The sequence below is a fragment of the Oryzias melastigma genome, linkage group LG24 (genome assembly GCF_002922805.2).
Source record: "Oryzias melastigma strain HK-1 linkage group LG24, ASM292280v2, whole genome shotgun sequence".
Classification (NCBI taxonomy): domain Eukaryota; kingdom Metazoa; phylum Chordata; class Actinopteri; order Beloniformes; family Adrianichthyidae; genus Oryzias; species Oryzias melastigma.
The window spans coordinates 3,710,711-3,724,353 of record NC_050535.1 but is presented as its reverse complement, the minus strand read 5'-3'; the positions used below and the strand labels follow the sequence as shown (position 1 = coordinate 3,724,353).

The following is a 13,643-nucleotide window of genomic DNA, read 5'->3' as shown; positions in this document are numbered from 1 at the left end:
TCTTCTGTCTCTCTCTCGTTCTGTTTCTTTTTTTCCCCACAATACTGTGAAAGAGCATGGAGTGCCAACAGGGACCTGCTCACTGTCAAAGACAAAAGGCAAGAGGCCTTAGAGGAAGGAAGGTATGGAGGGAACTTCTAAGCAGAAGAAGAAGAACACTGAAATAAAGATTTTGTAGAATTCTAACCTATTCTACATATAATTATAGTTAGCAGAAATGAAAGGCTTATCGTTAACTAATAAGTTTCTCGTTTTGAGAAAAACAAATAATTTGTGATTCCCTTTACTGGTCACACATCTTGGTGTGTAAAAACTCCTAAATATTAAATGTCAAGCAGGAAGTGTCCCATCTTTAGAGTTTTTAGCATGACTTTATATGAAACCTTTATTTATAAACATAAACGTCTGACATCAATATTTTAAATATTTACAATAAAAAGTCACCAAGTTCATAATTACAATAAAATATCAATTAAATCCATTACAAAACCCATTAAAAATAAATAAATAAATAAAAGAGTCAAGTCTTCACTGTGGATTTGAACTCAGACACTCAGAGTGAACACTCCACCACTTGGCCGCTGAGTTGGTATCATTGACTGTATTTGAGAACTGGAGTAAGTGAGTGTGATGTCATCCATGTAAAATGACTTATTTGCAACCAATTTAAATCTGCTCAGTTGCGATATGGACAGGATTGATCCAAATCAACGTTTCTATGACAACTATTTTCTCCAATTAGGAGTGAGCTTGTTGTAAGGGTCAGTCCAGTTCTTATATACAGTCAATGGTTGGTAACTTGAATGTGTATGTAGGACATCTTTATTCCTTCTACATTATGTTGCTTTCTTACAGTTTCAATAAAGTTTTTTTTTTCAAAATCTACCCCAAAAAACTAATCTGGACCAGTTTGAAACGTTATAAGAACTTTTAGCTATTTGGAAGCAAAGTGATAGGGATGCACGATATGAAGGAAACTTGCGATATGCATTTTTAGTGATCAGAATTGCGACGACGATATGACTTCCGATTAGGGCTGTGAATATTAACGCGTTAATCAATCAGAATTAACACGTTAATGTTCATAACGGCAAATTGCTTGCACCCCGAGGAGTAGCATTCCTTCGCTTTGCCTCGCCGATTTAGGCTTCCTTGTTTTTGTTCAAAAGCTGCATATTGTCATAAAATGTGTCTAGTAAAACATCATGATTTATCACAACGCAAAAGAGCAATTAATCCAATTTTTTTTAATCGATTGGCTGCTTTAAATAAAAATAAATGTTCTATATGTAAAGTTTTGTATCCAATTTGATATTTTTATTATTTGCAGATGATAAGTGGTCGGCAAATACTGTAACAAAAAAACTTAATTGTGATAAATCGCGGTTAATTTTTTCCCAGGTTTGCGATTGAATAGTTAATTTAATTAATTCTTGGCTCTACTTCCAAAATAGCAAAACAAAAAGCCAAAACATAATTTCCATTTCACTGCAACACTTTTATTTAAATCAGGGGTCTCCAAACTTTTTCTTTAACTTTTTTCTTCACGTCGGTTTGTAGGCTCACAGAAAAAGCATTTTCTGATGGAAGTTCTGTCTGCGATTGATGCTAACAGTGTTTCCTGTTAGCATCAATCGCAGGAAGTGTCTAAACATATATCAATACATTTTTAAATTATTGTTCAGACCTACTAAGTCACACTGGCAGGTTTTATCCTTCAGAAAGTCTGCTTCGTTTGGTAGGTGTGAAAGCTCGTCTGAGCGTTGATGATGACCAAAACCAGAGTTGACTCCAGGGTAAACCTAAAGACAGGAAATGATGTCATGGATGTGCCTTTCCAGTGAAGTTGGAAAATGTCCGACAGGATAAAAGTGGTTCAGCGATGAGGAAACGAGCTCTTATTATGACATGGTAATCAGAGGATTAGCAGGACGAGCCGCTTTTATTCCTGGAGTTTTTCTTTTTTCCTGTTTTTTGTCAGAGAGCTCCGCCCTAAAGTGAGCAGCGCACAGATCTGAGAAACGTTTCCAGGCAGTTTGGTCTGCTTCTGTCATTCGTTTGCTTTAGGGAGCGTGGTGTGTGAAAGCAAACCGGAGCAGACAAATATGTGAAATTTGTTATCGTTCTCCAGCCATTTCTACCACGTCTGCAGGACAATCAAATGTGGTGAAAGAAGCCCAAGACTTTGTCCACACTAATGTATTTTACAAAAACATGAAAATGATCCAACTGATCTGTAGTGTTCAGAATAAAACAAGCTACTGTTGTTGAGTTTAGAGGAAGGTTGTTCCTCCAATACTAAACTTGATTAGCCTGACAACTCTAAACAATATAGATTTTTTTTTATCAATTGAGACCTATTGATTTCATTTAATCTCTTCATAAAGCAAAATGAATTTACTTTGAGGATTTTTTTTATTTTTTTAAAATATATACCATATTTTTCTGACTATAAGTCGCTTCAGAGTATAAGTTGCAGCATCCAAAAAGTGCATAATTAAGAAGAAAAATTCAAATATAAGTTGCACCCTTGGGAGAACAATGCTAACTTATATTTGATTCTTCTTTTTTGACATACATCAAATGCATTACTTAAAAACATGTGTTTGTAAACTAGATGTTCCTCCTGTGTGTGGAAGAAGCTAGCATCAAAAGAGCAACGCTTCTTCTTCTTCTTCTTCTTCTTCTTCTTCTTCTTCTTCTTCTTCTGCTTTGCTAATGCTGATTCAAATGCCTAAAGTGCCCTCTAGTGGTTGTTAGAGGAAAAATATCAAATTTAAGAATAATTATTTTTAAGAAATCTCATATAAGTCGCAAAAACTGCTACTTATCCTCCGAAAACTTGTTACATTTATCAGTATTGAGCTGCCCAAAGTTAGAACTCAGTGTTCTTCCACACATGGCGGTCTGAAACCTGCTGCCATATGCAGCTCTTTTACCCTTCTATTATGGCTCTTTGGTTTTAAGAAAAGTGCTAACAATTTTAATAAATATTAAACAGTTTAGTTGATTTTAGCACTTCTTAATATATGCTACACGCTAGCATCTAACTGTTGTCATAATGAAAGAAAATGTCACGTTTGACTTGATTTTCTTGAATTTTTAATTTCAAAATGATCTTATTTGACATAGACGGTATTTTTTAAAGAAACTTGTATTTGCTGCTGTCAAAAGTAAATACTTTAATGTTGTTATTTATAGAAAGAAATCACACTTTTTCAATTCAGTTATTGTAAATATTTGAAAGCTACATTTTCTAAAGGAATGGCTAAATGGCCACATAAAAAAGTAAAGTGTATTTTCTGAAGGATTAAGTAGGATTTAGTGGCTCTTGCTGGGTTCTGGTCTGTCAGAAACTGGACCCAATGGCTCTTGTGGTGTTAAAGGTTGCAGAGCCTTGTTCCACACCATCATCTCCATGTGAAAGTCTAAATTTAAAATAGGGCTGGACGATATTGAAAAAACTTGCAATGTGTGATATTAGTGATAAATATCGCAATGACGATATGATTTACGATACATGACCATGTAGCAAAAAAACTAATATATAATTTCAATGTAACTGCATCAATTTTATTTTAATAAGTTCAACAGAACTTAAATTATAAGTGACCCATGTCAACATAAGAGGCGAGTATTTAACATTAAAAAGATCCATCCGATTGGTCAAGTGTGAAGAGGGCTCTATTTAATTTCTTAAATACGTCAAGCTGCCATAAGACTGTTTTTGCAACATTTAAGGTAACAATTTATTGCAATTTAAGTCATTTTTTCAATATATATGTTACCCAGGTTGATATTGTGAAGCCGATAAATTTGCGATGTATTGTGCAGGCTGGTACTGGGCGATATGACGATACATATCGCCTGGGCGATATTGTACCATTTCTCTTCTGTTTTTTATATCTCTTTTATTTGTTGCTAAACTAATAAATTTAAAACTGTTGTGCACTCAAAAAAATGTTTCCCATTTGTAATTATTAAGTTACCTAAAAAAATAAAGTCAGAGAAAAGTAAGAAATAGCATTTTTGACATTAACTAAAAGTATACTTAATTGTGGTGTATCGTGATATATATCGTTATTGTGATATAAAATAATATATATCATGATATCCAATTTTTCTATTTAGCCCCACACTTGTACAAGTCTATTTTGAAAGGTTTATTTTTCCACTTTTTGCAGTAAAATATTATCCCTGAGAAAACATTAAAGTGTGTTTAGATTTACTTTGAGAAAAACAGAACAAAATCCAACCTAAAAGTCAGAAGTTCAGGGATAAATATGAATTCTTCACCTTCTGATTGGTTTGTTCGTTCAAAACTGATTCGCACATCATTTGTTAACCTTAAGAAGACTAAATTCATCTTCCTGAGATTCAGATGGCTCCATTTTTGCTCTGACAAATGATTGTGGGCTGAATGTTAACTAGACAAAAGCCAATGTTGGCCTTTAGCGTGGATTTGTCATTTTTGATGGTTAAAGCAAGATCTAGGCTTTGAAGTCAGTCGTTATCTGACATGAGAGCAAGCGTGCTGAAGCTTGTGGCAAGACGGAGGTCCGTGGTGTGTCAGACCAAGGAGTAGAGCCTTAGGCTGAGGCTTTTTTTAAGCTTGACCTAACTGTCGGAGTGAGTCCAAATGCGCATTCTTCACTCTACACCAAGACACCTCCTGGCTGCATGCACAAGTCACCTTCAAGCATTTCTGATTGCGTGTTTGTGTGCATGTCTGAGCATCCAGCTACTGTCCATCCTCAGAGAACAGGGGTAAGCGTGACTTCATGATTATTGGCCGCTGAGTTTGTACCAAACGGTGTTTGCCTGGTGCAATGGCTGTTTGTGGTCAGACCTGTGGAGGACAGAGGTTTAGTATGTCTGCACATCTGTTGTCTTAAATTATTCACAGTTGATGTTTGCTGGTTATCTTTCTTTTTGGCGCCATATGTTACTTTTTGCAAATCAGCGCTGTGCTCTTCGTCTGGGGTCCAGTTCCCCCAACTGACTGCACATGATGAGCCTATTAGCAGCGTAGTTTGCCAATAGATATATGGGTTGTTGTTAATCATGAAGAAGCTGTTTTACATTAGTTTTAGATAGGAAGGTACCATAATATCGGTTACCAATAATTATAAAATAACTATCACTCCATTCCGATGGTTCTGGTTAGTAAAAATTTGCAAGGAGATCAATCCCTGAGTCCTCTGGCAAGACCTTAAGTTGGGGATCAGATCCGAGACTGGGAGTGTCCCTGTGGTGCGAGTTCTGGTCCTCTCCAAACTTCCAACAATAGGTGAGCCTGGTTGGGCTCCTCCTCTTCCCCCACTTCTCTTGGGTGTCTTCCTCCCCTTGCCATGCTCTCTCCTGGGTGGTTGCCTGGAACGTGGGGTGAGTGTCCCTTGGGGGGCCTTGGATTTCTTCAGAATTCCTGGGCAATGGTGGGCTGCTTGTCTGGGGCCAGTGGTGTTAGGAACTGGTGGGAGTGGACCCCAAATGCAGAGAGGTTGTATGGAAGAGCAGAGGTCCTGGATGGCAGGCATGATGGGGGAAATCCTGATGATCCTTGATTAGGGAACATAAGTTAGAAATAGAGAGCGAGCAGTGACAAGTCTTAGGTTTGAACGTTGCTTGGCAACAGCTTTAGGTCGGTCTACTCTACCTTAGAGGAACAGACGAACTGACGTTGGCTGGTGAGCGTGGATGTCCTCACCCCACCGGGCCCTGCACTGGGCCCCCTGGTACGGCGGAGGGGCTTGAAAACAAACCTTACAATCCAAAAAACTGCTACACAGGATCATCATTTATCACTAGTTCAAGAAGTTAATAGTTCTGCACCAGTTATTCCAAATTACTGCATTTTTATTATGAATTATTAGTATTGTACAAATAATATTACAAATTTCCAAGAAATAAAGCTATTTCAACAGTTGAAAACTTAAGCGATTAAAAAGAATAATCTTTTATTTATATGAGTCAGTGAAAAGTTCATGTGGGGAAACATTGATTTGGCGATACATCGCGATATTTCATTTGATGATACTTGTATTGATTTAAAATGCTGAGAAGATGATATTTAATGAAAAATTTGTGAGCATCCGTCAGTGTCTTACTTAACCCCCAACTGCTATTTGGCAACACACAGTGTTAGAAGTATTTCATTACAAAGTAACTAATTACTGTAATTCAGTTACTTTTCTCAGTAATGGATCAACGTAGCGAATTACAGTTCAAATTTATATATTGTATACATGTACAATACATATCGTAAGATGAAGAGAGCAGAAATATGGGTGTGGACATTAGGCAACTGGATATAATTGAATTATTTCCAATTAGTTGAAAACAAAGTCAAAAACTTTTCAGTTAAGTGCAAGATATGTTCTGGAGATGAACTGCTTTCCAAGCCCGAATGTCAATAAGTAACCTGTCTATACAAGTTACTATACAGTTTATTTTTTTTATTTTCATGTGTTTGCCCTTTTATAGCCGCTATGTTTTTATTTTGTGGATTTTACAAGGGTATACAACTGTAAAATGAAGAAAAAAATGTTTATTTTTTAATGAAAATTTGCATGCGTGTAGTAAAGTAACGAGTTGTGAATTACTTTTTAAATTAGGTAATAAGTAAAGTAATATAATTACGAATCCATCCAGTAACTAAATCCAAGTAATCAATTACTATTGAATACTAATCTACAAAACGCTGGCAGCACACCAGAGCAACAAGAACCAGCTTGTGTTAGATGTTCAGTCTCATGGTTTTTGCTGTTATGAGACATGCACTACTTATTCTGATATATTGTAATATACAGTATATCATATCGTGAGACATATATATCTTGCCAGATCCCTAGTAGTGAGCGTTTTCTGATCCCATTCCCATTTATTTTGGAGCAACTGTTTTCAGCTGTCATGCAGTGGAGAGCCCGGACAGACGGGTCAAGAGAGGTTGCTAGGGGCGCCCTGACCCCTGGCCTCTACCCCATAACTCGGCGCTGCTCCGGATGACATAAAAGGAAGACCCAGTCAGACCTTATCGGATGTGATGGTTGCTGCTTCAAAGCCCTCCAGATTTTTGATATTTGCCGTCAGGTAAAGGCTGGCCGTCGAGATGCCGGAGGAGTGATTTCATTCCTTGCTGGAACCAGTGTTGACATACAGTATATGTAGCAGAAGTTATTATTTTCCAGTCTCTTAGAGACTTCTCATTTTCTCACTCTCTCTATTGGTCCTTCTTTTTTCTTCTATCCATCCAGCCTATGTGAAAGAGGGATAAAGGTCGTCCTTTTGTCATCAAAACCCCAGATTAGTTTTGCCTCAGTGCATCTGACTCTCTGCTTTATCACTGTGGCCAGAGGAGCCACAAGGTTCAGCTCACCCCTCTGCAAGTAATAACTCCTACCAGCCACTATTCCATTCTTTGCTGCTATCTCATACACTACTATTACTGCTCCATTCTGGGGTAGGGGGATTATTTTCATGGCAGTGGTTTTATTGCGCCGTATAGTGAAGACTGACAGAAAAGTGAGAAGCAGGAGGATGTGGCATGCAACATATGTCATAAGCTACAATCAAACTGACAAACTCGTATTGCTAGCTTCAGTCTGGTCCGGAGTTAAGTCTGAATAAACTACTGACAGCGTGTCATAAGCCAACCTTAGTTTTTATTGTAGGATTTCCAGTGCAGTGAAATGAAGTACACTAATGAAATGTTTTCTCTGGCTTTTGGCTCACCAAACACCTGTTTGTCAGAGAAAGCGGCCGGTAGGGAACGGAGATCTTTGGAGGATTACATGAACACGGAGTGTGATTGAGACGGATATCTGGGCGAGCTTGAATGTGGTGCAAGGTGATTACGCTGTCAATTAGAATGCATGAATTAGCTTACAACCTCTCCACACTCAGAGGAGATTATTAACCTTCTCCCCTCTGTGTAAACACTGGTGGCCTCTGTCCCTGTTTGCAGTAGAGTAGCCCAACATAACCCAGGTAAGCCACAGGTGAGCATTGACAAGGCAGATAACAATGCCTCTAATTAAATGAAAATAAGTCCCTAGCTTACATCATTGTTTACATATTTTAGTATTACATTTATGATGAATTGAGGACTTAATGTCCAGATATACGACCTTTATCTGCCTCTTATCTTTGACCAAGCCATAGATCTGAACAGAAAATCCCAGCCAACTCCTCCATCAAGGTGTTCAAAGCATTCCTGAGACCTAACAATACAGCTTTTACAGGGGTCTCTGGTTAGAACATGTCGCTTGTTTCCCAGTCAGTCCTTCAATGGGTTAGCTATGACCTGGAGGTCATCTCAACTGTTCGAGTTCACAAAAGTACAAAGGGTGAGACCACAGATGGAAGCAAGTCTATGAAAGAAACGGTAAACCATCCCTCTTTTGATCAAAACTCTCTAAGAATCAACAAAATGTACAAAAAAATCAATTGGATTGAACTTTTATTGTAATTTCAACAAGTAAAACAAAATTGGTACAACAAGGATTGTGTTCTTAGTTGGGTTTAATCAAGAACCCAACGATAGTCATGGATAGAACCGGTCCAAAGACTTGCTACTTAGTAACTCAAGACCAGGCTGGTCATTCCAGAAGGAATAGATCGGATCAAACTGGCCAGAGATATCACTTTAATCCAGATTAAAACTAATACAAAAGTTTGTCGATATAGTTTTCACAAGTCGGAAATGGTGATAAAGGTCAGACAACTGTGTGAGGAGCTGGTTCTCTCTGGAACCGAACTGTAGATGAGAATTTTAGCTTAGAAATATAGTCACTCCATGGAGGGCTTTATTGATGCTTTCGAATGGGGGTGTAGCAAAACTCAAGGTTTGAATCGTGTCACGGCTTTAGGGTCACGGTTCAGATCATTTTCGAATCAGTAAAAAGTAAAAAAAAAAAAAAGGAAAAAACAAGAAGATAAACGCCTAAAATTACTGTTTTGAAAGCTTTACAAGTTATTTGAGAAAACAAATATAAAGTACTTGCATAAATATACACTCACATCTTTAAACATAAACAAATATGTAAAAACATGTAGTTTCTGATTACATTTACATGTCTGGAGACCAAATGTACAAAAGCTGAGAGGAAAGAATTCTAAGTATGATTTTTGCCTATTTTCACACCCCTATTTTCTAATGTTCTCTATGCAAAAAACTCCAAAAAATAAGATACACAGTTGTCATAAGTGTTTAACTTATGTTAATTTTTGGTCTAAGATCTGACACCAACCCCCAGTGGTCTTTTGAGGAACTGCAACATTTGGTGCTTCCAGGTTTTTGTAGAAATCGATTTATGTAGATTAAGCTCAACAAATGGATTATTTGGTTTTATAAAACTCAGTTTGCAATATTTATTCATAAAAAATTGTAAAAGGTTTGCTTTAGATGACATAAAACCTGTGTCAAAGTCGAGACCCAGGGGCCGGATCGAGTACTGATATCTGGCCCTCCAGATGATTTGATTTTATTGTTATTAATGGCCCAATGTGATTCTGCACTTATTTCTAATTTGTGTCATTTTGACAAAATGTATTTTTATGGAGAGTAAAATATTCAAAGTTATTTAAGGTTTAAATTGATTTATTCTGGAATAATATTCCTGTCTTTTTATTATTCATAATTTTGTTGAAAAGTTACAGTTTTAAACTTTGAAAAATTGGCATTCTTTTAGCTTTTTGGAATATGTTGGCATTTACTAAGATCTTTTAGGCTATTTTGGAGTTAAGCTAATGTTTCAGCTACATGTTAGCTGTTTTAACAAATTTAGGCTTTTTTTCAGTTTTTTATGTTATTTTGGAGTTTTGTTAACATTTCAGCTGGCTATCAGATTCAGTGTTTTAAGCTTTTAACTTCAGTGATTTCAGTTAGCATCTTCAGCGACCAAATTCAGCTTACAGCATTCACACTAGCATTATCGCATATCTAGTAGATAATTATGTTTAAAAAAACAGTTTTAAAGTTTTAACAATGTAGTTTTAGAGTGTTCAGTGAATGTTTATCCTATTCAGCCCTCGACCTAAGGTGTGTTTTATATTTTGGCCCCTTGTGCGATTGAGTTTGACACCCCTGATATAAAACTATCATTTGATTGTTAATGTGTGTTTATCGTGTTATCATTAAAGCTTTGCTACATACCTAAAGCCGTATAGTCTATTGTATTCATAGTGTGTAAAACCAGCTACTAACTGTTTCCACTGGAGAAAACCATTTGTTCTAAATGAATGGTGTCTTCAAAAGTCTCTATTCTCCAGGTATTGAGAACATACAGAAACAATGTGGCGCCGAGGTCACAGAGAGAACAGACACACTGCACAGGCTGAATGCTTGAAATTACAGCTCATTGATATGGAGAGGCTCTCACTATGAGGAATTTGCTGGACAGATAAGAAATAAAACACATGCGCATAGTGAGCCAAGTGTGGACAAGCCAAACGGGATCAAAACAAAGCAAAGGAGATCCTGAGAATAGGAGGGATGGAGAGAATAGCTCCGTTCCATCTGTCAAACAAATGATTCAAACACTCAAGCATGCACATATTTACAGCAAGCATCATTTAATCTGAACTTGAGGGATATCTGTCTTTGTCCTTTAGTGACTGCTCTTTAGGGGTTGCTGCGATAGTTGCATGAAAGTTTGCTCGGAGCTGAGCGAGCATGTTAAGCTTTATTAAGGCCCGTGGGGGCTTTGGTGGCACACACACTCACAGGAACACACACTTCTACGCACGCTCTCAGGCACGAGGCTTGGGCGGCAGCTCGCAATGGCCCCAACCAACAGTGAGGAGTTTGTTGTCATAGCAACAGTAAAATGAGATGACTTTACTGTCAGCTGTAATGTTTCATGGCCCCCTTGCCGCTATGGCAACATAACAAGAAGGAGGAAGAGGAGATGGAGGGAAAGAGAGCATCAGAGGCATCTCCGCATTCCAGCGGACTCCAACCAGGAACAATGTCACGAAAATGTCCTCTTCCTCCTCGAGACGCTCAGAAACACACACCCTGCGACAAGCCTGTCAAAAACAGACACAAACACTTTTCACAAAGAAGCACAAATGCACCTTGAAAAGCCTGTCAAATACCCTCTCCACCTCGCCCATCTCTCTGATGATCTGCTCACTATTTTCAGCTACTGCGTTATCGTCACCGAGGCAATTTGAATTCATTATGCTCAATGTCAATAGTGGTGCGACGGCGCTGTACCTCAGACAGGTACAGCTTGTTGAATGAGGGTGCATGCTGTCAGACGGGGAGAGAACTGAAACGTCAGAAGAGAAAAGAGAAGAGATCAAAGACAATCGTCTGTTTTTTTTGTTTTTTCAGACAGTCGGATGGAGCAGTGAGGTGACCGCAGGCTCACCAGCGATATGCCGAGCAACAGCTCAGCAGCTATACATCACATGTCTATATTTAGATCACTCCTTCCACTACAGCCTGTCAACACTGTTAAGCAGAGTTATCTGGCAGAAAAGTGAAAAAAGGGACTGACAGAGTAAAGGGGGGGGTTGGAAATGCACGGCGAGATGAGTTGTTTTACTGTGTTACTATGGCGACATGGCAGCCAGAGCCGTGGCGAATTGACAGTTGTCACGATGCGGCAGGTTGCCATGGGTGACAGCTGTCAGTCAATCATGCAGAGTGAGGGGACAGATCGGCCGATGATCACCTTAGATTAGAGAGCGATCGCGGCTCACTGGAACCAGCCAGGACATATCTAGACTTAATCCCCATGTCCTAATGGGTATGCGTACATTCATTTATGTGTGTGTGGTGCCTATGTGTGTCTATCCTCAAATCTCAGAGTAACTGGAGCAGATTACATTTGCTGTAGCTGCTACCAGGGTCCTTCCCGTTGCTGTCTCCATGTGAGGACAATCAAATGTCTGGTCATGGCTCCCCTGATTCTGAATGATACGCTGGCTTGTCCCCCATTCATCTAATGCAGGGGTCCCCAAAAATGTTTCTCGGTCGGTTTGTAAGCTAACAGAAAAAGTGTAACAATTACAGCCTAAACATAAAGATTTATGGTTTTCCAGTAAGCCGCACATAGCCAAATTTTAAATGATACATTTCTGTTATCTTCACAGAAAAAATAATACTTAAGCATTTTAAAAATACATATATAGCATTACCTGTGACAGATGCTTAAATTGTTAGCAAAAAACATTTAAGCTAAAAAATTCTGAAGTTGATATCTAGTTAAAATATTAGCAAAGTGACAAATTTGAAAAAAAAAACTCAAAATTGTTAAATTAACCACAAATGCTTGCATGTAGCTGAAATATTAGCTGAACTTCAAAATAGCCTAAAAAACTGAAAAAGCCTAAATTATTCGCAAAATGTCAAATTAGCCTAAAACAATGGAAAAATGTCGGATTTAGCCAGAACAGCTAACATAAAACTATATTATTAGCTGAACTTCAAAATTAGCGTAAAATAGTAAAAAAAAAGACTAAATTAGCTAAAACAGCTAGCATGTAGCTGAAATATTACCTGGATGCCAAATAGCCTAAAAACTGGAAAAAAAAAAATGTCTAATTTAGCCTAAACAGCTAGCATAAAACTAAATTATTAGCTAAACTCCAAATTAGCCTAAAAAAATTGACATATGTCTAATTTAGCCAAAAGAGCTAGCATAATGAGAAAATATTTGGCAAAACTCAAACTGATACTAAAAATGTGAAAAAAGCCTATTTTATCTGAAACAGCTAGCATATAGCTGAATTATTAGCTAAATGCCAAATTAGCCTAAAAAAAACTTGAAAAATGTCTAATTTAGGCCAAACACCTAGCTTAAAGCTAAATTGTTAGCTAAACTCCAAATTAGCTTCAAAAACTGGAAAACGACTAAATTAGCCAAAACAGTTAGCATGTAGCGGAAATATTACCTAAATGTCAAATTAGCTTAAGAAACTAGGCATATGTCTAATTTAGCCAAAAGAGCTAGCATAATGCTAAAATATTTGGCAAAACCCTAACTTAGAATAAAAATGTGAAAAAAGCCTATTTTATCTAAAACCACCAGCATGTAGCTGAAATATTAGCTAAATGCCAAATTAGCCTAAAAAACGTGAAAAATGTCTAATTTAGCCCAAACACCTAGCATAAAGCTAAATTGTTAGCTAAACTCCAAATTAGCTTCAAAAACTGGAAAACGACGAAATTAGCCAAAACAGCTAGCATGTAGCGGAAATATTACCTAAATGCGAAATTAGCCTAAAAAACTGGACATGTGTCTAATTTAGCCAAAACAGCTAGCATAATGACAAAATATTTGGCAAAACTCAAACTGATACTAAAAACGTGAAAAATCCTATTTTATCTAAAACAGCTAGCATGTAGCTGAAATATTAGCTAAATCCCAAATAGCCCAAAAAACTGGAAAAATGTCTGATTTCGCCAAAAGAGTTTGGGGGTCTAATGTGGAGGAGGGCCGGATCCGGCCCGAGGGCCATAGTTTGGGGACCCCTATCTAATGTGTTCTGCCTTCAAGTGAGAGCACTACATTGCTCTGAAGTTACTAGGATTTAGCTCTGATTCTTGCATGGATGGATCTGCAACTTGTATTTTTATTTGTTTCATTTCTCGGCAAATTAGCCCGATCATCGATGGTCACAGATATCCCACC

The 13,643-nt window shown here is 37.6% G+C and overlaps 1 protein-coding gene and 1 long non-coding RNA gene across 2 annotated transcripts in view; one reads left to right on the top strand and one right to left on the bottom strand.

Annotated features, from left to right (window-relative positions):
• The window catches only part of LOC112157854 (forkhead box protein N3), an 84,418-nt gene that overhangs the window by 27,901 nt on the left and 42,874 nt on the right, over window positions 1-13,643 (top strand). The gene's annotated exons all lie outside the window — the stretch shown is intronic.
• Window positions 1,955-5,879, bottom strand: LOC118598188. The gene is made up of 2 exons (XR_004947309.1): window positions 5,657-5,879; window positions 1,955-5,559 (listed from the first exon to the last, which is right to left on the bottom strand). It is a non-coding gene; the product is annotated as an uncharacterized LOC118598188 (long non-coding RNA).